This window comes from Hetaerina americana, unplaced genomic scaffold (assembly GCF_022747635.1).
Source record: "Hetaerina americana unplaced genomic scaffold, ioHetAmer1.1.p SCAF_3, whole genome shotgun sequence".
NCBI lineage: Eukaryota > Metazoa > Arthropoda > Insecta > Odonata > Calopterygidae > Hetaerina > Hetaerina americana.
This window is the reverse complement of record NW_027286874.1, coordinates 36424184-36446592: the sequence shown is the minus strand read 5'-3', so window position 1 is coordinate 36446592 and position 22409 is coordinate 36424184. Positions and strand designations below refer to the sequence as shown.

Genomic DNA, 22409 nt, shown 5'->3' with positions numbered 1-22409 from the left:
TTCACTGAAGCCCGGCAGGGAGTTCAGGAAGCAATCGAAGATTCGCAACTCTGCGTCCTAAATGAGCCTTATAAGAATCCAAACTTCTCAAGCAGTCATTATAGTCAGAAAAAAATGGCACAAAGGAATGAATAAATCTTCATGGTGAAACGAACAACTTACCATCCTCTAAAAAAAATACACGTCGCGAGAAGAAAATGCCAAAAATCCATATCTGGATACGGACCTGACCGAAAGTCCTCAAGCTGTCAGGAGAATCGAAAAATCACACAGTTTAGGTCGGACCCACAAAAAGAGATTCATGAGAACATTTTGTAATGAAATCCCCTAAAGACAACCCCCGGGAATACGCCAGCATATTTTCATGGCATATAGTAAAATATTTCCCGATGTTTGGTACAAAAATGGAGAGAGAAGGAAATATTTTTCCGATTGGAGATTGTGAAAACAAACAATTTACCCACACCGTTTCTGGACAACATTTTACGGAACCAATTGAGATACGTGAATTGTAACTTAAGTGAGATTACAATGAATGCTCAAAATTACTGAGTTTCGAAGATCACGAGATGTGGAGTCTTGAAACACAGTTAAGTATTAAGAAGAAATCAGCGCCCGTAATTGAACAAATAAAGGAATATTACCAAGAATGATATTTTCAGTCAGACTGGAAGTACTCTCAAAACTCCCTAACTTCTAATTAGAAAATTCACATTGGGCATCAAAAGCATTTCATAAGAAATCCTACTACTTGAAATAGGGAAACTATAAGAAGACTAATAAATATTAAAATAACTTAAAACCATGGGGTCCCATTCTTGATGCCAAAATTTAGAAGAAATTAGAAGAAAGAGGCAAGTTACGCATATCATTAATCAACACATCACTGCAATTAACGAGCATCTTGAAACGAATAAATATGTAAAATCTGTCTTCATAGACATCCAGGTTGCTTTTGCCAACCTGAAGTAGTAGTGATGTATAAAATTAAAGGCAATTAAAAACAACAAAATCAAGATAGTTCAAAGCAGAGAACAATCTTCAAAACTGAAGGTTACTTATAAAAATTGCCAGCATAGGCTCACCGCGGATCTCTGATCTGCGACCTATAAATTTGGAATCTTTGACTGAACAGCAGCTCAAGAACTGAATTATCATGTTGTCGCTGGCAAATATCACATGCAGCCGAAATTGTCATAATCGCAAGACATTGTGGAATACATATCGAAAGAGAGACTTGAAACAACATAAATGTAAACCGCATCGGAAAAGTATAAGGATTTCCAACAAGTAATGCCATTAAAATGTACAAATGACAAGTTAAAAATATACATGGTAATAATAATTAATGAAAAAGATCCTTTGCACAGCATATTAGTTACTACACAGCCACATCTAAACTATTTTTCACAGATTAAGTAAAATTCGTCAAATTAAGTTTGGAATCCAACAAAACGCTCACAGTCATGTGTTAAACTGTGATAATACCAATATTTACACAGATGAGTCATGCGAAAGAATAATTATCACATGAAAGATTAGAAAATTTGAAAAGGAAAAAAGATCCTGTTTTTTACACATTAGCAGCAATTTCTCTTTTCATTAACGTGCAACAAACCGCAAGACTTGTCTATGTTTGTCCAGCAATAATAAGATAAGGGATGAGGACAATATTGTCTGACCGAGGTGGGGTCATATCTGGGTCCAAATTAGTCTGGTGTGCATTTACCCCCTGCCACACACCCTGGCGGTGGCTTAATAATAATAAATAAATATACTGTTTCATATTTCTTTTGTCTGCCTATCCCGACCCCTCAAAGACTGAAAGACGAAACTACTACTCGTAACCGGAGTGGTAATTGGTGAGAGAGTAATTCAAGTATCATGAGAATTAAGTGCCAGCAGATGAAAAATTGAATGATTGTTGCAAGTGATCAAAATCATGCTGTTGGAAATATTATTCGTTTCTTTTCTTTAGGAATTTGAAGGAAAAATAACATTCCAATACTACCTACAATTCGCGAAATGTTTTAACATATTATTACATTGCCATGAGCCAGTTGCACACTATTTAGCTAGATAGTTAACACCACGTGTCTTCGCTGACCTATCAGTTACATGGTAATAGATACGGTTTGGTAATTTCAACAAGCGCCATACCCTATTTTAAGAAATCCCTACTTCCTACAATTCCTCCCAGTATAATACAACCCTAACGTGGTGAAGAGATGTGCAAGTTCTATTAATCCTTGGATCACTTAGCTTATTTTTAGATAATTTTCCTTGACAAATTTAATTAAGAATATTTTTATCTGATAAACATTTCATAAAAACCTCCCTCTCCACGTATTAAAACGTGAAAATGGTGCAGTGATTGAGTAATTCAATAGTTCCTAGAGCTCTGCTGGAGAGAAAAATTATAATTACTCCTGATTAGCCGAAGAGTAGGAGACAGACGAAAGAAAGCCCTCGCAGCGACTTTTCCCCAGTGAGGCTGCTGCAAAATGATTAAATGTGACGTTAAAAATGCCATAAAGGAAAACAACGGGAAACTACTCCCAATTATTTATCCCACGAAAATATGATTACCTGACTTTGATCGCGTATCCTGGCTACTACGGACCTCGCCCAAGTAGGATGGAATCATTCTGGCTGCAAGGGGTTTTCGCAATGGTCATCACCTGAAATCCTTGCACAAATAAGAAGACGAGCAGAAAAAGAAGATATAGAAGGGGAGCGCAACTGTTATAATGGATTGAAGGACGACGCAGGGGAAAGAGCAGTTAGACAACACACCCAACAAGAGATGGAGTGAGGAAATAACGACATGTTCGGCCTGTGTGATATGGAAGATTGCGGGGCTTATTGAAGTGATAGTTACAGAGTCATATACAGCTGAGTGGAAGAAAACCTTCAAAGTGTAACAGTACTATTGATGAAAAGGTACAAAGTAGAGCAGAAAGAGAAGGTGATTTATGAAATATGATTATTGTAGGTAAAAAATGAAACCAACAAACAGTCATTATTCAGGTCTAGGTGCCAAAAAATGACTATAGGGTATACGATCAAATAGAGAAAATAACTGGGGATGTTCCTGGAAGGAGACATTTCATAGCGACGACGGATTGGAACGCGACGGTGGGCGACTGGAGAGATGTCAGTGGGGTAGGGCAATACTGTTTAAGAACATTGAATGACCGCGTGGAGAAAACAACTGAGGCAGGAGGAAGGGTTTAATCAGAACGACAACTTGGTTTAGACACCGCAATACGCGGTTATACGCGGAAAATTGCCGGGGGTTTAGAGCTATACAAGTTAGACATTATGGTAAACAGAACTAAGAACACTCCTATAAATTTGCAGTTTCCGCGAGCGAATTCAGGTCATGATCAACTACTAATGAAGTGTAACACGACAATCAAGTGGAAAAAATACGAAAGACGGACGAGGAAATGGAATATTGAAACATTTGCCGGAACTAAAACAAAGAAGTATTAGGAGGCAGTAGAAAAAATAGGTTCTTATTCAAGTGTACACGTCGAAAAGCAATCATGGAGGGGGGGGGGTGAAGAAATAAACTATATTCGATTAATTAGAGGAAAGGATTGCGAGTGTTCCTGGAAGGAAACGCTTAATGGCGATGGGAATTTGGAATACGGCGCTGAGCCACGGGAGATATGATAATGAGGTAGGTGAGTATCGCTTAGGAATAATGAATGTCACTGAGAATAAATAGAAATGCCTACGCTAACATCCGGTTTATGCATTCAATAGACAGATACTCGTATATTTGGAGTAATCACTTTACAATTGGAATTTTAGTTTTTAAATCATCTTATGAATTATAAAAGGTTGGTCCCAGAATTGTTATGACTTATTTTTCCCGGATAGACGACGGACCGACGGGCGGCGGGTTCTCTGGCTGGGTTCGAGGGAGAGGGGTCTAAGGAAAGGCCGGTGGCAGGTGTCTCTCAGCCTTTGCGGAGTGCGGATTGTTCGTTTTCGAAACCTCTATAGCGTGACCTCGTTACGCTCCGTCATAAACCGGTTATTGGAATAGCGCTACTCCATCAAATTTTGCGTGAAACTGGGCTAAACCGGGGAAGAGGCGCAAGACATGCTCAAGGCAGCTAATGGTGATAACGCCTTGGATTGATCGGGTGTTTTTGAGTGGCACAAGTTGTTTCCGGAGGGCAGTGAAGATTTTGAAGATGCCGAACGTTCAGGATGCCCTTCGACCTCAAAAAGTGATGAAAATCTTGCAAGAGTGGAGACTTTGTTGGACAGTGATCGCAGATTAAGTGTTATCATAGTTTCTGATAAACTAGGAATCCCTAAAAGGGATGTACAACGACTTGTGACCGAAAACACGGGCATGAAAAAGGTGTGCGCGAAGTTGGTGCCGCGAAAACCCTAGGGCGAACGAAAGGAAACTCGCACGCGGAACTGCCAAGAGCTTTCCAACCTTACCTCAGTTGCCCTACAGCCCTAAAGTTGCCCCACCAGAGTTCTTTCTCTTCCCCCGGCTCAAATTCGAGCTGAAAGGACGTCACCACGGCTTGGTGTAAGCGTTACCAAAGGCCGTGAACACGGAGCTTAGCAGAATTCCGGGCACCGCTTTCCAGAAGGCGTACTAGACGTGGAAAACCCGCTGGCAGCAGTGTGTGGACGCACAAGGGTACTACTTCGAAGACTTTTGATTGAATGCATAAATTTTGGCAATAACCTTTTTAAATCAACTCAGTCCTAACACTTTTGGGACAGCCCTTGTATAATTGGGAGATATTATAGGGATTAGGGATGGAGGTGATTATAATCTCTAATATGAGGATACGATGGACTAGCAAAATCAAAATAAGGCACAAATTCAACCAAGAAGGACAATTGTGGTTGTTGGGTTACTCATTTATAATAATTAGGCTGTCCATTATTTATTACTAATTATAATAGTTACTCATTAATAATAACAAAATATTTAGGTTCTGAAGGTCGGGATGGTATGTCGGATAATTTACTGGCTTCCCACCCCGACGGTCCGGGTTCGAATCCCGGTGATGGTAGGATATTGTAGTGGTATTCCGATCCCAATGTTGGGTACTATATGAAGAGAATTTTAATTGAGTAAGCAGCCCGTCGAATGGAACCTTAAATTGTGGACCCCTTGGCGCCTTCCGCTTATAGTAGCTAATGCCGACGCTGGGTTTCTCTCCACCCCTCCTACATACCCTAACCATCTTACCTCTGCCAAATTGCCCAACTACCCCTTCTGGTGCAGATAACCTTTGCTGACCCTCACCTCCAATAATAACTTGAATATATTTAAGCCACAAAGTGCCTTGAAAGCCTCTTTCAGGGAAAACCTCTATTTTAAAATAAAGCAGTAGCAATTAATTAAATTTTGACAATTTCGTGTACAATTTCGTCCATAGCTTTTGAGTAGAAATAAGATGTCGCTTCATAGTAGAGATGAAAAGACGATTCGCAATAAACGGGACAACATACACCCGAATTCATGTTTTTTGCCTTAATCCACAGTGTGAATTTAACGATGAGGTATTCAATTTAAAATTTGTGTTTGTGTTCAATTTAAAGAAGAAATTGTGATTAGGACATTATAAATATCATACATTTTGCCCCTCACCACTCAATTTTACATGCGTTGTACGTTGGCCTAAAAGTAAGAAACTGAAAATATCATCCGGGTTTTTATCGAAAATAAAACAGGAACTTCATTGTTACCTTTTTTATTTCGTATTCCAATAACTGGATGCCTACGGACTCTCCATACATAACACAGGATATCATCAGCTTGTGGAAAGCATTTGGATTGCACCTGAGACACCAGGTAGATTTTTGAGATGGATTAGGAATTGGTATTTTTCTCATTACCCAGTAAGAAGAGTATTCAACAGCATCAAGAGAGTTCAACTGCATGGCAGTTGAAAGCACCGGAAGGGTGTGACCCCATGTGACCTTCCGTAACACCCAATAGAACCCTTGAATTAACTACCAACAGCTAAACTTTCCACATTCAGCGCAGAATGTACCACTGCTTATGATACTGGGCAGGCAACTTAAATTTCATGAAAAACCAACACAGACGTGCCAAGCATTTAGCAAGCCCCCGTATTACATCCTAACCGGTATTACATACCAGATAGGTGGTAGCATAAGCCCCAGGATACGAATGGATGCTTGGCTATGCTCAACCCATTGTACTATGAAACGCCATGGTTAAGTACATATGACAAAATTTTCAGAGAAAATGCCACGTTTTCGGCAGCACTGATGCAGTGACAGGAAGAGACTCGAGTGTGAATGAGGAGGGCAGTGTGGGGTAGATTGAGCGAGAATGAATGAATGAGACGAACGCTTAGGAATGTCTGGTAGGAGGGAGGTGGAGGCGGTGGGAAAGAGGGAATCAAAGCGGCTATGGGAAGTCGAGTGGGCGGGAAAGGGCAAGTGAAGGTCATGCAGCTTGAATGGGAGAGACAGCGTGCATGCGCAACGTCAACTTGCCGAAAGGATGAACAAAATGGCATCGAGAGGAAAATAGAATGACCGCAGAGTGGGCAGCGCATCGAACGGCACTGTAGGCGTTAAGCACACAAAGTTGCGCTAACGACAAAAATTGCGAAGTATTGGAGTAAAAACTCATCGGGAAAACAAAAATTTCCGCTCTTAACCAAAGGAATATTCATCTTGATTTTTTTTAGTCGCAGCTTTTCATTTCGACCCTTAGAGGTAACTGTTTCAATTTGAACAGGGATGCACTGCTGACTGAGGCGTGCCATAAACAGGAACTGCTTAGGTAGCGGTTGCATTGAATTAATTTAAAAGCCTAAAGACCAAACAAGAATAATTATAAAGGTAAATAAGTTCACTATACACCCGCATTAAACCGAGGGGAATCCACATTTTCACGAGGCAAAACGTATTAAAACCGGCAGTAGAGGGTCAACGGGGCGCTTATTGGTAGATTGATGATCGCTTGGATAAGAAGGGACTATAAACTGAGTTCCATCTCTTATTTTTACGTAGAAAATGAAGAAATTTATTTCCTGAGATTTTAAGTGCTCATTTATATTTTTTAATTCAACCACCAGCATACTGAGAAAATATTATAGTTTTTCAAAATAGACACGAATTGCTCCATTTCAGTGGGAGTTTATTGTGTAGAAACGAAATGAGAACTTAAATGTTATGGTAACAATACAAAAAGGGAGCCGACTGCTTACAAAGTATTCACACTAAACGACTATGAAATCTACCCTAAGTTTTATTCAAAATTTCCTACTAGATTTTCCCACTGATGTTTCTAGTAATACAAGGAGATTTGCCGTTTTGCCAAGGTTGAAAACCTGGTTAAATAGCCGAATTAGTTAAAAAAAGGCAAATCTACCGTTTTTCTTTCCAACATAATTTACAATTTTCGACTTCATATAGAGGATATTAAAATCATTTTGAAAACTTTTGAAATCAGCTGAATTAAATTTTCCTTCTTCATGCGTAACTACAATGCTAGAAAAAATAATTATTACTGTCTATAGAACAAACTGAATCAGATATCACCTTCACAAGCTGTTTTCCAAATGAGGCAGCCATTTTGATCCGGTAAAATAAATGCATACCTAGCTACTATGCATCTTAAATGATTTATCAACTGAGGTAAATTTTACATTTTTTTGTTTGAAAAAATAGCCAGTTTTTGGCCCTTAAAATGAGATGACTCAACCTTATGTCGTTGCTATTTGGCTATACAAGTACATCTTAGTTGCTGGTAATGGCAGCAGCAGGTTAACCTCCTCGCTGGCCAATCCAGAGGTCGCGGGCTCGATTCTCCCCAAGGTGGAATCACCTCCATCCAGAGCTTGGATGTGTGTGTCTTTACTGTGACATTATTGTTAAATACTCCCATGTAAAGCCCGACAAAAGGTTTATTTCGGATTTAGTAAATAAATGATCGTATGAACTTGAGATTTCAAAGAAATAAAGCAAAGGATGTTTATTTTGATGATGGTCAACTTTGCGACCACAAGCGAACTAACTCATTGCGTCATTCGAGTCATCCGTTTCTAAGTCAGTAGGACTTCGAAATTTTAACGACCTGCACAAATTCGGAAATAAACAGAATAGTTTACTGCCATCTGTCAAAAACATCCTTGTAATAGGATAGCTTTTCAAACAAAATTAAGTTCAAGGCTATCATGTCGGAAAAAAATATCGATAGGCGGCAATAAAAGAATAAATGATCGTCTTACAATATGCATTTCATTGCATTCAAATCGGCTTCCTAATTTGGAAGAAATTACTTCTACCAAAGAGATTAGACATTTTTAACTATGGTAGGCAAATTAAGAAAATAAACAAATATTTCGTCTTCTTTTTCTGCATTAAATACTCTGCCCAAAATACAGCTATTCGGGGTGGCTTGTACGTGAATACTGACGATAAACTGCCAAGATATATAAACTTTGAAATTAAATGTTGAAATATCCGGCCCTCATTTTAACGTGCATAACAAAAGAGGAAATAGCATCGAAATTTGCATATTTTGAGAATTTTACTCAGACTTCATGAAGATGGTAGATCAGTGGATTCACTTCATACTTCCGTAACCGATCTTGCAGGTGAAGACGATTAGAACAGCATAAAACGCCGTAAATTGTGAATTGAAATTCAACAGAATTAAATTCAACTTGATTGCTTGAGAGAAAACAGCTATAAAACATGTTTATGTAAACCTCAACCAAGCATAAAAATCATATGCGGTGATACAATAGACGACACAAAAGTTAAAGGCTGCATTTACGAATTTTTACAATTACCAATATTGTTTTTTGAGGAGAATTCGAGGCCTTCCAGATAGTTCATTTGCAATTATTATTAGTTTTCATGCAGTCAATTCTTGTCGGTTGCATGGCTAAAAATCATCAACTATTAAAAATAAACAAAATGGTCCCCAATTAATAGAAATCGCAAACATTTCTCCTGCCCCAGATTCATTATAACTCAGCATCATTATTTTTAAGTCCCGTTATATTTAGGAGGCATTATACATGCCATGATGGCTGGAGTGCAAGCTGTAGGGAATCAATTCTAATGCCAAAACAAATATTTGAAGTTCAGCCTTCCCTTCAACGTGAAAAGGGTTTAAGCCAAAAAAATTGCTTGGATCTCCAAAAATCCTCTAGGGTATTATAATAAAAAAACAATCGGTTAGTGATATATTCTTTAATAAAACTACGACATTTTTTAAGTCTATGGGTGATGATAGCGCCTGCCTACATAATAACGTCTACCTTTACGGCGGAACTGCTTATATTCTAAGAAAATTATTGAAGAACTAGCAGTTTCCTCTCCTTTTTCCTTCACGGACTGAGAACTTACATGGTTTCGTTGTTTCCACATCACTGCAATGTCCATGCAAAGGGTTCAAGAAAGTCAATGTACGCCTGAATTCACTCGTGTAATGAAGTAACATATTGAGGTACGGGCGTTGCCATTGCATGTGTAACACAAAAATGAACACTTCAACGGACTTCCTAGCAATAATTTTATGAGAATTCTATTACCTTATTTAAACAACATCGACCATAACTTTCAACTCGATTCCAAAACATAACCTTAAATCTTTCAATTCTACCTTGAAAACATACAAGAAATATGATCACAGCCCGTTGAATCATCATTCACTAGACTGCTCTTACACTTACGAAACACGCTATGTCCCGGATATGGCTCGAGGAGTAACGATGTGACATCTAACACGAGTGAACCATTTACTGATAACGCCTTCTTCAGCATGAGAAATCCTTCGAGGGGCGAATAGGTACGAGGTCTTATCTCTTTCGGAAAGGAATACTCTATATTTTTTTATAGTCGGTTTCGCTTAAATTTCTCTCAAATATGCAATATTCCGCAAAAAAATCCATTAGATGTTTCTGCTAACTCTTAAGAGGGATGAAACTAACTCAAAAGAATCGACAATGACAGGCGTGCGGAGGGTATTTCCTCGCTATTCCTGCAAGTGATGAGGGCAGGAGGCACTCCCAACTGGCCCCAGATATCGACCAATACGAGTGAGGACGGAGAAGAGGGGAGGAGAGAGAGAGAGAGGAGGGGGGAAGAGGATAGCGAATCTTGAAAGAGAAAGTGATAAGAAACGTGAGAGCTGGGCTTTTCAGTGTTAGTGGGTCTGAGCCTAAAGATTTATTCACAAATTGGACATTGTGCGCAAAACATATTACATTAAACCGGCCAGGACAGACATGCAACCACCAGCAGAGTGAGAGAGGAGCAATGGGAACGACAATCGTATGGTGGAACATTAACAGTATCACAGTGAAAAAATTACTTACAATTATTACCTCAAGACGTTTTCTTTTAGTCTACGGCAGCTATACCTGAGCTTCGCACCGGCAGACGAAGCAAAGTGGCCATTTCAACGTAGCTCTTTTCTCGTGTAGAAGGATGGAGTCAGTTTCACTCAGAGGGCTTTGTTTTTCTCAACTTTTACCTCAGTTCCCTTCATTACGACTTCTTTTAGGAGGACATATAAGTCACCAAGCCAAGTAAGGCAAGGCTTAACACGGTGACACCGTATACTTCTTTTCTCTCGACACTTCTACTCTAAACTTCTCATTTATGTTTTTCCTTCGAACAAAATACCCCAGGAGCATCGTCTTCGAGTCTAGAAACTTCAGTGTGATATTACGAGACATACTCAAAATATATTTGACCCTAGTTACACAGTTTAATTCCTAACGAAATTCAGCCATTTTAATTCCGTTCCCAGTTCGTCTAGTCTTTAATTTGTACAGCAGAACCATTTCATCACAATCATTAATCTTTCTTTTAAAATAGACAGTAGTATCATTATATTTCACTTATACATGCAGCAATAAAGTTTATTAGAGTCTTATAAATATATATTTGAAATAACTTTTATGCAACTCAAATATTTAGGAATGAAAATAATTGTGGGACAGTGAGGCGACATTACACAATAAGCACGACACACAGACATTCTTTTTTGCAAAATGATAACCTTAATATGCACATAATTAGCGAAAACATCATTTAAATTAAGTTATGAGGTTCGACACAGAATAGGCACTTGGAATGTTAACACAATTCTGAGAAAAAGCATGAAGCATCAGATGGAGAGGATACTTGTATAAAGGTGTTGGGTCTATGCGCGGTTTGGAGCGATTGCTAGAGAGCAATATATTAATGAGGAGGGGAAGAGAGTCAAGCCCTGGGAAGCGTTAGCATTAAATAAAAAAGTACAGAAAAAAGTTGTGCACAGAAAGGAAATGAGTAATACAAAATATTACTGGAAGAATTATCAAATCCAGCGCAGTTTGCTGATTCAAAAGTGCGTACTGACAAAAACTATATAGAGGATACGAGAAATACGGAATATGTAATCGTATCGGCAAATTAATTTGGGATACTTCTGAAAGAAAACAATAAGTATTTATGGAATATTGAAACACACTCATGTGCAAAGATGATAGAGAGGTAAGAGAGTACGGTTTACGAACTAGGACCAGATATTGAGTTTGGTATAAGGAAAGCATTAATCATAACAATTGCTCCAAACACTACAATGAACGTAGATATAAGCATAAAACATTGTGAGATACATGAAGATATATAAGTATAATGAATGGGCATGATTTTTGAAACAGATATATCAATTCAATACACTCCGGGTAGGGAGCACTATTTTGATCGCAGGACACGCAGAGTTAATTAAAGAGGATATAAATTGGGGGGGGGGGGATTAAGACAGTGGGCAGGAGAAGACGGAGGAAAATGAAGGAATATCACAAACCAGTCGATAAAATGCGTTCGCTCAAGGGGATGAGCACAGTGTAAATGAGAAGGGAATATCATAAAAATGGAGAATTGTAAGTTACAAAAGAAATAGTTGGTACGGTATATAGTATAAGGATTAAGCACCATAAATTATGGAAGTATGTATACAGAATTGGGGAATATAAAGTAAAATGAGTTAAGTATCCAACTACGTAAGGCGAGGAAATAATATGGCCAAACGTGGTGGAAAGAGGACGCGATGATATGAAGAGTTTGCACTGATAGAGAAAAATGAGATTACTATTATTTAGGGTGAATGAATTCTAAGGAATTGAAGAAAAATTGATACACACTAGTTGAGATACGAAAGGAAGAATATTGAACCAGGAATGATTCAGGTAAAGCGGAGAGAGTGAAAAACTATTTAAATATACATTCGGCCAACTTAATTTAAACAGATACGGGGATACCATGCCAATAATGATATCTCAGGTTCAATTACACTTGAAGGCAATATATAAACGGCATTAAAGGAGATGAAAATGAACACGGCTGTTGGGAATGAATCATTTGTGCAAAAATATTCCTGTATTTTAGTTGAGGAGGAATTTTTAATGTTATAAATTATCTATGAGTTAGAAAATAGCATAAATTATTGGTAGGAAGCACTTTCAGAAACAGTCACGGAGAAAATGCGCAAGGAAGATGTCAAGAAGTTTAAGAAGATACCAAAATGAATACATTCCAATGAAGTCCAAATTTAGATTCAAATAAAAGAGTGCAAAAGATATAAGGGGAAGGATATCAATGCAATTTCGGGCAGAAATGGTGAATTTCTTACTGAAGAAGATACAAAAGCGAATAGAAAGTGTTTAAAATACCTTAATGATGGGAAAACATGGCATGCTACATTACTCACGGCAGATTACGCTGAGGACGACAATGCGAAACGAAACTACACTCTTACTTGTAGGTCTGAATTTGATGATGCAGTTTTATAAAAACGAAACAACAGGGATCAACAATATACTCACGGAATAAGGAATCCAGGATTAAGTTTACAACACGGCAATACATGTAATATATTGACGAAATGAAAAATACCGATGATCTTTACAAAGACGTAATCGTCTTCATACCGAAAAAAGGCTGATAAATAAGACTGACGACTCATCGAAGGTTATGGAAAGAATCTTCCACAGAAGAATGTAAAACAAAGCGGAAAAATACTTATGTGAGGATCAATTTTTATTTAGATATAGAAGAGGAACAAGTGTAGTTTTCTTCCTCTCCGACTCTTCTTGGGGAAGAGGATACATGAAGATCAATCGATTTGACATAAACAAATCGTTTCCCAAGTTGGACACGACTATGATGCGGAAGAAATTGGAATAAACGGCAATTTAATGCAAAACCAATGTTATATGCATGGGATGAATACCAATCATTATAAAAGGAAAGTAATGAGGTTCACAAGAAAATGGAAGCGTAAGCATTAATGGCGAAGAGAATCGACAAAACCAGGCAAACTCTTTGAGAGAATTGCGTTCACTAAAAAAAGCATTTCCAAAGAGAAGAGAATTGATCAAATGGACCTTAAGTGAAGAAGTAAAGAAAAGATTAGGAAAAAATTTTGTCAATGAATGTAGTTGTATATAATTCCGAAACGTGGCTGGTAAGAGAAGAGGTGCGTAAGATTTCGAGATATGGTAGCACAGAATAACGAAGAAAATTAAATTGATCAATTGAATAGAAAGAAACACAAACAAAGACAAGGTAGGTTAGGTACGAGGAAGAGAGAAAGAAGACTGAAAGAGTGGGCGCAAGATATACTGAGAGGCAATGGGATTTGAAGACTGATAAGAGGGAAGAATCTGGGTAAGCAAGGTAGAAGAGAAGAAATATATATCTCATATTTTGGGTGTCATGATGTAGTAATTATGTGAAGACGAAAAATGCTTTATTGCAATGTGGGGTATTAGGGTAATTAGTACAGAGTGAAACGCGGCTTAGAAATACAAGAGCGATTAGTCCCTTACTTCATCGAATGCAATAATTCACGCGAACAGCGGCGAGATTGGTGACATATCGATCACATAGTTGCCTATCACACAATGTAATTAAGACTGTGATCAGAAGCCATTCCACCTTCGTTTACAGTCGAACAGATGGCTACTTAAAGATTTGTTTTTAATCATAAGAATAATTCACTTGCCATTTTATTTACTTAATTATTCATTTATTGACTTCATTGCGAAATTGAGACTAATAAACCCTTCTACCAAGCCTTCGACATGATATTGAAGACAATTACATGCACCCAATCCCTGGGTGGAGGGAAATCCACCTAGACGGGAATCGAACCCGCAACCTCTGGGTTAGCAGGCGAGGGCGTTACCCCGCTGACACAGGGGCCGGTAAATGGCCATGGAGATAAGAAGATTAAGAATTATTGAGGTTGAGTTGGTAGCTACATTGACCACTATTTTAATGAATGAACTGATTTGCAATTCAACTTCCGAACAGTAACGATAGCCAGTAAGTACAGATTGGATCACCATACAGTACATTATTCCAATTTAAAAGCCAATCTACAGATATTAAAACGACACATTATTTATTTGAACAATTGTTCTGTCTCAAAAAAATAACTTCATACAACAGACGGCAAATCGTAATACTTGAGTATTATAGTAAAAACTGATTTCATACACGTTTCAACGATCCAAATAAAACTACGTGTATAAGATCAACATCAAATCAATATGAAATAAAAAGTCGAGAGAAAAAATGGTGGCGTATAAAATTGTACTCTCCCCGAAATTATTGCAAATAGGTTAAGCAAATACGGTGTACATTACGAGTTCATTTGATAAAAATAGGAGAGACAGGTTGAGGAGTTAGTGTCTCATAAAAGGATATGACTGTGTGCTGCAGTGACTGACAAGCATGACAAGAGATAAATAATAGTTTGAGAGCATGGAGAAGACAGAATAGACCATGGTTGAATGTGTTTGAAAAGACAGGAGAAATATTAGAATATTTAGAAACTTGTATGATCAAAAGGGGCGAAATAATTATCCTAAAATTCAGCTATTGTCACAGCGTCAAATCTGTATGGGGATAGTGTCAAGGGCACGTATATAAATTATGTATTTGCTGATTCATACCCAGCATATGAAAGTGAACTTTTCACTCCTAATGTTGGACAGGATGGTTTTTATTATAAAGAGTTAGGAGTCAAATTCTGATTATACTAATATCTATAAAATTATCGTCTTTTCGGTCATTATACATTGCATTATGATTGATATCTTCCGATAGTATTTCTTGATAATCGCGTTATTAAGTAAACATACAATATATTTTGAAAAAGATTTACAAGGAAAAAATGTGAGGACCATAAAAAGGAAGGTATTAACGTATGCACATCACCATGCTTGTCTGATTTTCTGATTCATTTGCTATCGCCGACCCTCCAGAAGCCTGCAGCAAGCTTAATGTTTACTTATTTGAGACGAAAATAGATCTCGTGCTTGTAAACAATGATATATTTTTCCTTTTGGCAGTATGCCACAGGCATACTAAGGATGAACGATCAGGACCTTATCCTTGTACAACTGAGCAATACAAGGAAGAGGAGGAAATTAAATTACTAAAACGGCAGTAATGAAAATATGAAACAGCGCAAGAGTAAACGATGGTTCACAGAGTACATTTAACTGAATCGCTCAACTATAACTCAATTCTTAAACAAATTTTACGATGGCACAAAAAACCTATAGGATATTTACGCATAAACAGTAAATAAGTACAAAGAATACAAATAAGATAATCTCTAGTCAACCGGTGCGTTGGGTTTTTATGCAGAGAGCTGGAGAGTTGCAAATCGCTCTTTTTTCAAGCTAAAAATAAAAGGGGACGCATTTGGACCCAGTATATTATTAAGTCATTCTTCAAATTACAACTATCACCTCTAAAACACAAATTTTCAGTTAATAAGGCATTGCTTGGGAACAAATTACTGTACATTCAAACGTTCCAGACACCACTTTCTTGATTAAGAGCTTGACGAGAAAAATACTGACTGAGAAACGGTCCTCAGATATATCATAATCACGTCGACTGATGTTTCGACGTTTGAGCGTCATTAAGAAGGCAAAAGTGTATTGCTGTATATACATGCTAAAAAGCACTTTCTGTCTCAAAAGTTCAGCTTAAGTTTCGAAAAATGTGTTTCGGTAGACAATTAAGATATCTTTTAGTCATTCCTTTCAAAAGCTCTCAATGATTCCACAGAAATAACACATTATGTCAAAAGGAAAATCACGGATTAGAAAATCGACTGCTCGGGCCAGGCCCGGGAGAACGTCATACAACCGACCATCCTATATCATCCACAAGAGCGAGATGTCGGGGGAATCGACCGGTAATTCATAGCAGTCCATCGCTTTTAAAACAAAAGGCGCCGGGATGCGTCCCCCATATCTCATTATTAACTCCTCTTCCCACATCATCACTCTTTCCAAACGAAGTTCCCCCACTTCTGCGGGAACAGTCACTGTCCTCCGCCATCGTCACACTCTCCATTCCATCCCCCTATCTGAAAAATCAACAAAACACAACTTCGCACGCGGAGAGGCGGCGCCGGAAGACCGCATATTTCCTCTTCGCCGCAAGTATCGCTCCACTGTCGATTTTTGGACGCGCGCGCCGAGGGAGGAGGGCAGATGCGAAAAAGGAGGTCGGGCAGCGCGTCGTCGCACGCTAGGACGGACGACTGCGGGGAGTGTCTTAAGGGGGATTGGTGCGTACACTTCACAAAGGCGTGGGCAGGGCTCACAATTATGGGGAAAAGCAGGTCCCTGAAGAATATTCACAGATGGAAAGAGAACTTGCGGAAGAATTCAGTGCTTATCAACACCAACGAATGCGTAACATCGTCGAACATCGTTTTTACGAATCAAAATTGTTAAGTTTCGTGTTCAATGTCAAGCCTAATGATAAGTATAACATTTCATTAATACATTTTCCAAATTTTGATTATATGTATACACAAAACAGTATCATGCTGCGGTCGAGGAAAATCACCTCTCGAACACGATTTGCAATGATGCTGATGATCATGTGGTTAGCAGCCTTGGGAACTATACAATGATATATTTATTACAAAGACGAAACGTCTGTAGTAAAATGAAGAGCATTCTTAATAAACATAATATTAAGGTACTACTGCAGATTGAGTAGGACGCCATTTCATTAAACAAACGAATAATTATTTAGTAGCGAATGAATCGTAAATATGTGTTTAATATTAATCATACAGCCAAAGCGTAAAGAATCCATTAACACCTATATACTGTATACTTGCCGAAAATTAAAGAAACTATTAATTTTAATTCCTTAAGAATCCTGTACTCAAAACATAGACATTAAATTGCCAAATCGAGGGGACACTCCTCTCTTACCCGTAATGAATGGAATCAAATTGAAACACTAGGCGCACGGGTCGTTAAAGCCACACTGAAGCCATTAAGCGAAATGTATTTCGTTAGGTGGAAATGGCATGCCATTAGGGGAAACGGGTGTAACGAGGGGAAAGGGTTATAGGGGATAACATCCCATACGAAGCATTCCGATCGCTTCGGATCGAGCGGAGTGCCAGGGAGGGGAGGGGTGACCGAGTGGAAGGAGAAGGGGAGAGAATGCAGAGAAGGGGCGGAGGCGCGTGCCGACTACATTCGCGCTTTCGACGACAATCCAATTCACGATGGCACGGCGAAGGCGGGGCGGCGTGCATCCGCTCTTCGCGATGACACACTCGGACACAATGGGAAGTAGGAATGTAGGGGGGACACCGAATTCTCAGTCTCTTGGAGTATAGAGTGAGGGAGAGAGAGCGAGAGAGAAAGAAGGAAGCCGAAATAAACCTTGTGCGGTGGGGTTATGGGAGGCTGAAAAAAGGATGGGCGGATGTAGGGCAAAATAAAATCGGGTGGAGGGAAGTGGAGGAATAAAACGGTAAGAAAAGAGAGGAGTCGGGTAGAGGACGGGAGAGTGAACAGAAGCGCAGTTGCGCTCAAGTGTCAAGATAGGATAGATGACTGCACTCGAGAGAATGCCAAAAATAACACTTACAAAATCCAAGACTGGGGCCAATGAAGACTGGGATCATGTATGTATGCTGCACCGAAATAATTCAGGAACCGAAGGCCACGCTCCCCCTCCCCGTATTTCTGCTACACCCGCCCTCCACCCGTATTTCTGTCACGCCCCGCTCACCCGCTTCAGGAGATCTTCAAGTGGAAGGGCATCAGTCCACTGCCCGCCCTCCGTCCATCCGCCGCCGTCGGTGAGGTCGAATCGAGGGCACACGCGGCCTCGAGGGCGGCATGCGCACGCCCCTCACGATCCTGCCGTACACTCCTAACAAATAAATATCCGTCCCTTCACGAAAAAACACGCGCACCGAAGAACACGCGACACGAATGGCCAGCCCGACGGGGATGCAACTCGACGCAAAGACGACTGCGAATTCGAGGAGAGAAGGCGAGACAAGGGCGGGAACCGATCCCAGGTCCGGCGTCACCGTCCCCAAATCGTTTTGACTCCCGTACGTCGCACCGACTCCCGCCTGTCCCCGTTTTCCCTCTCTCCCTCGTCTCTCACTCCTTCCCGCGTTCCGCGATCCCCGCCCCCAAAAGGGGATCAATACCCCGCTTACAACACCATCTGGCGACGCCTTAGGGGAAGCGGCAGAAGCTCCATGGAGAGGAATGCGGGGTCTGGAACAGCTGAGCAATCTGCGGGGAGGGGGCGGAGGGCAGAGATGGTGGAGAAGGGAGCCGGGAGGAGAGGATTTGTGAACACGTCGCTCCTTGCTGGGAGGAGAGGGTAGTAAAAAGCAGTGGACGACGAGGGGAATGCGAGGGCGGCAGGAAAGTGAAGGGATACGGGCGAAACGGGGGAGGGGAGCGGATGATATTTTTTATCGGAAGGGGTAGGGTGGGGAGACCTGCAAAGAGGAGACTTGCATGAAGCGAAGAAAGTGAGGGGAGGGGGTGGGATGAGGGTGGGGAAGCAGGGTAAAAGAAAAGCGAGAGGAGAGGGGCAGGGGAGGGGCCTGCGCGAGTGGGTCACGGAAGGGGAGGAAGTTTCGTGTGGGCGATTGCAGAAGGCCCTGCTGCCATGACGACTGGAGATATACAACTAAGGGATCCAAGGGGCTATTCATTTGGGCGGCGGCAATCATTCAAACACCTCTTACTGCTTTTGCGATAGAACTAGAGATGCCGGAGAAGAGGGACGATAACTGACACCGCATAACATTCCTATAATTATTTTAAAACAAGCTGAATGACCACAGCATGCTGAAAATATGGTAATATGAACAACTACAACCTTTCAACGACCCTGACATGCACGCCTCGTTAGGTTCCCACTAGACTACGGGGGCACCACTTACCGAGAGTTACGAGGAGGGTGATCGAGAATCGGAAAAAAACTTTCACGTTGATAGTAAATAGCCTGATTCGATATTTTTATAATTGAAGTGACTTTTTAAACAACTTCTTCACACGCTAAACTAGGCGAGAACTCTCAAAGTTCATAGAACTTTTATGGCTCTAAAACCGACGTACACTCAACATTTGGATTTTACTGATTATTACATCACTTTACGCCATTCCCTACGCATTAATATACAGAACATAGATACAAAAGCCATCAACTTAAACCATTCATAAAAATTGCTATTCACGCAACTACCACTTTAGTGTCTCTATAACAATGACTACACACCGTTTTGCTCAAATACATCCCTCTGGAATTTATTTTAGCATTTGGAATTTATTTCAACGGGTATACTCGTAGATGATATATTTCTTACTCATTAGTCGCTTAGGCATTTCTATTGCATAAATACTATGCCGTACAAAATAATTTACTTCATCCAAAGAAAATAACCTCGAAATAATTTGTGAAAGTTTCTATCCGTTCACGTATTAAAATAAACTAACTATTCAACATTAATATTATTATTTCCAACAGTTCAAAGAAACTTTTTATTATGAATACCCCCTGATTAATTACGTTACATAAAACACCATTCAAACAAAATATTTTTTTAGTGACACCTAAAACATTTAGATCAGAGATTAATTAAAGCAAGAGTTTTGAATATTAACTATTTATTTTTTCGAATAATAAATAAGAATATCTCATTTCAATATCCAGTAATTAAGTATTTAGGCCTCTATCCTTAAACGGGTGAAAAAATACAGTTTGTGCATAGGAACTAGATTGTATATATAATAGAAACCAAGCAATTTCACAATTAATATTTATTGCCAACCATGGTTTCGCCACAGTGTGGTTTCAACAACTAATAATGCCATTAAGTGGCGAAACCATGGTCGACAATAAATATTAACTGTGGAATTGCAGCGTTTCTATTATCTACACAGTGAAGACATTCCACGGAGTAATGGCGAAAACAGTGTCATAGAAACTACGGGTTGAAATATAATAAATTCCTCCCAAATGATAGAAATTACATAAAGTGCCTGAAGGGGTAACCCAAGGAGACCCTACATCCAAATATCATCAATTTTCATACTCGGAAATCACTTGCCTGAATAACTGCGTCAATTAATTCTATCATGGGGAAAATAGGTCCCTCGCACAAAGACGAATCGTAGAAGAGTGTATACTAAAATTACATACTATAAAATTCATACACAATAGTCAATACCAGCAATGAATCTATCTTATGTTCGCAGATTCGCAGTTCGCAGACAAAGACATTTTCATGGTACTAGAAAACCTACCTTCAACCAGCCGTAATCGAGTTTTCAGTTGACTATGGGGCATGACAAAGACGGTATATCACGCAAAGTTTCCTTACGATAAGCAGGAGAAAGGGCCGCGGGCATGAGGCAATTCGAGTGAGTGAGAAGGATATGTGTAGGATAGGGGTGGACGGATGAAATAGAGGACGAGTTAAGGTGAGTCGCATGGGGGGTGAGGAGAAGAGGTGAGGTAGCGGAACGGAGGTGGTTGGATTTTTCCTCGACTCACGTGGACGGTTGTCACCACGACTCTGTCGCACTTTTCGCTTGCAGGGACCGGTTTTAACCACAGGACCTTCTTCCACTACTCAAATTGCAACCCTTCCACCCGCCACACATACTTGCTCGTCACAACTCCCCCTTCCCGTAGTCTCGCCAGCCGACTTGGCAAGCGTGAATGCCTGCCGATGGTGACGTCGTCACCTCAAACAACTTAAGAGAAGTCATAGACCTAGTTGGGAAATTCTCGACTCATTCATGCCCGGCACCTCTCGATTCACGGCCAAGATGTGCCATGGCCAGAGACATCGCTTGCATTAGAGCGCCGCAAATACTAACTCGGATCGTCGGATACCATATAATTGTTAAGGAATTCCATTTTTTATTAAATTGGATTAAGGGTTAACTCAAATAAGGATAAAAAAATTTAATTGGTGGTTAAAGGTTGATAAATGTAGAAGTCGTGGATCAAACGAGGGAAGGAGTGTAAATCATAAGAAATAATTGCGTTTTCAAGCTGACCAATGACCAAATAACCCAGTCAGCAGCTCACCAATAATGGTTAACTAAGTTAATAAGATATAGTTACAGGGCCACTCATGTCATTTTTATAATCAAGAAATCCTTTCAAAGTTTCCTCGATGGTATTGGTTTCCTCGATGATATCGCCATCAACTGAAGTTAAATGGAAAGATTCGTGATTTCGCGTATTATAGACAGCTACTAGTACGACGAAAGACGGAAGTCGAGAAGAGTTTTTAAGATCCTGATTCAAATCACCAATGACACAAAAAGTGTAATAAAAGCGGAAGAAGGATTGGTGCGGTAGTGTTATGTAAAAAACTTAGTAGGTACTACAGCAACTTCTGGTCGGCAAAGCAAATGATCAGAGATATAAAAACATTCTCGTGATAGTATTTATATTCTTGACATCTTAAAAAATTATATACCTGGCCAAATGCAGGGCAACGCGATATCTTCGCGTGCGAAGTGATTTTTTACCTAAGGGTTCAAATCCCGCCACACCTCTGCAGCTGGCCTAAATTTCTAGCGGATTGGCTTTCTAAATATCAGAACGTGATGGGAAACCACAGACAGCCAGGGGAAGTAATGGACCCCCCTTCCCTCCTGGTGTGAATTTCGCACGCCTAACGGAATCCACAGTCACCTATCAGAACCAACCTTGGGATAGAGTTCCTTCTTAACTGTGGTGACATTAGTTGACAAATGATACCTTAGGACGTTCATAGGGACCAATAGTTATCTGCACCAATTTACCCCGCCTTGTCCACCAAACGTGAGAACCGCAGTGACCGTAAAAGGCTGTAAACCTATCCATGGAATTGGAGGGATATGTCCAACGAGGAGGAAGAGAGCATTCGAAGATCAACATCCCAGAAACACGATACCTTGAAATACGAGCATTCCCAGGCAAAATACCACCACACTCACTTCTTCAGAGGAGTAACTTTAATTTCCAAATATTCGAGACATACTCCGATATTAATGTACCAT

General features: G+C 39.8%; 1 protein-coding gene across 6 annotated transcripts in view; it reads right to left on the bottom strand.

The window, feature by feature from the left end:
• LOC139690981 (uncharacterized) overlaps positions 1-22409 on the bottom strand; it is a 133447-nt gene that overhangs the window by 96454 nt on the left and 14584 nt on the right. The window contains exon 1 of one of the 6 annotated variants that reach the window (XM_071588672.1): positions 20655-20673. The exons of 4 other annotated variants lie outside the window; for them this stretch is intronic. The gene's annotated coding sequence lies outside the window, so the exon portion shown is untranslated. Of the gene's footprint in view, positions 1-17964; positions 18056-20654; positions 20674-22409 lie in introns of those variants that run through there. One more of the 6 variants, XM_071588671.1, reaches the window with a different exon arrangement.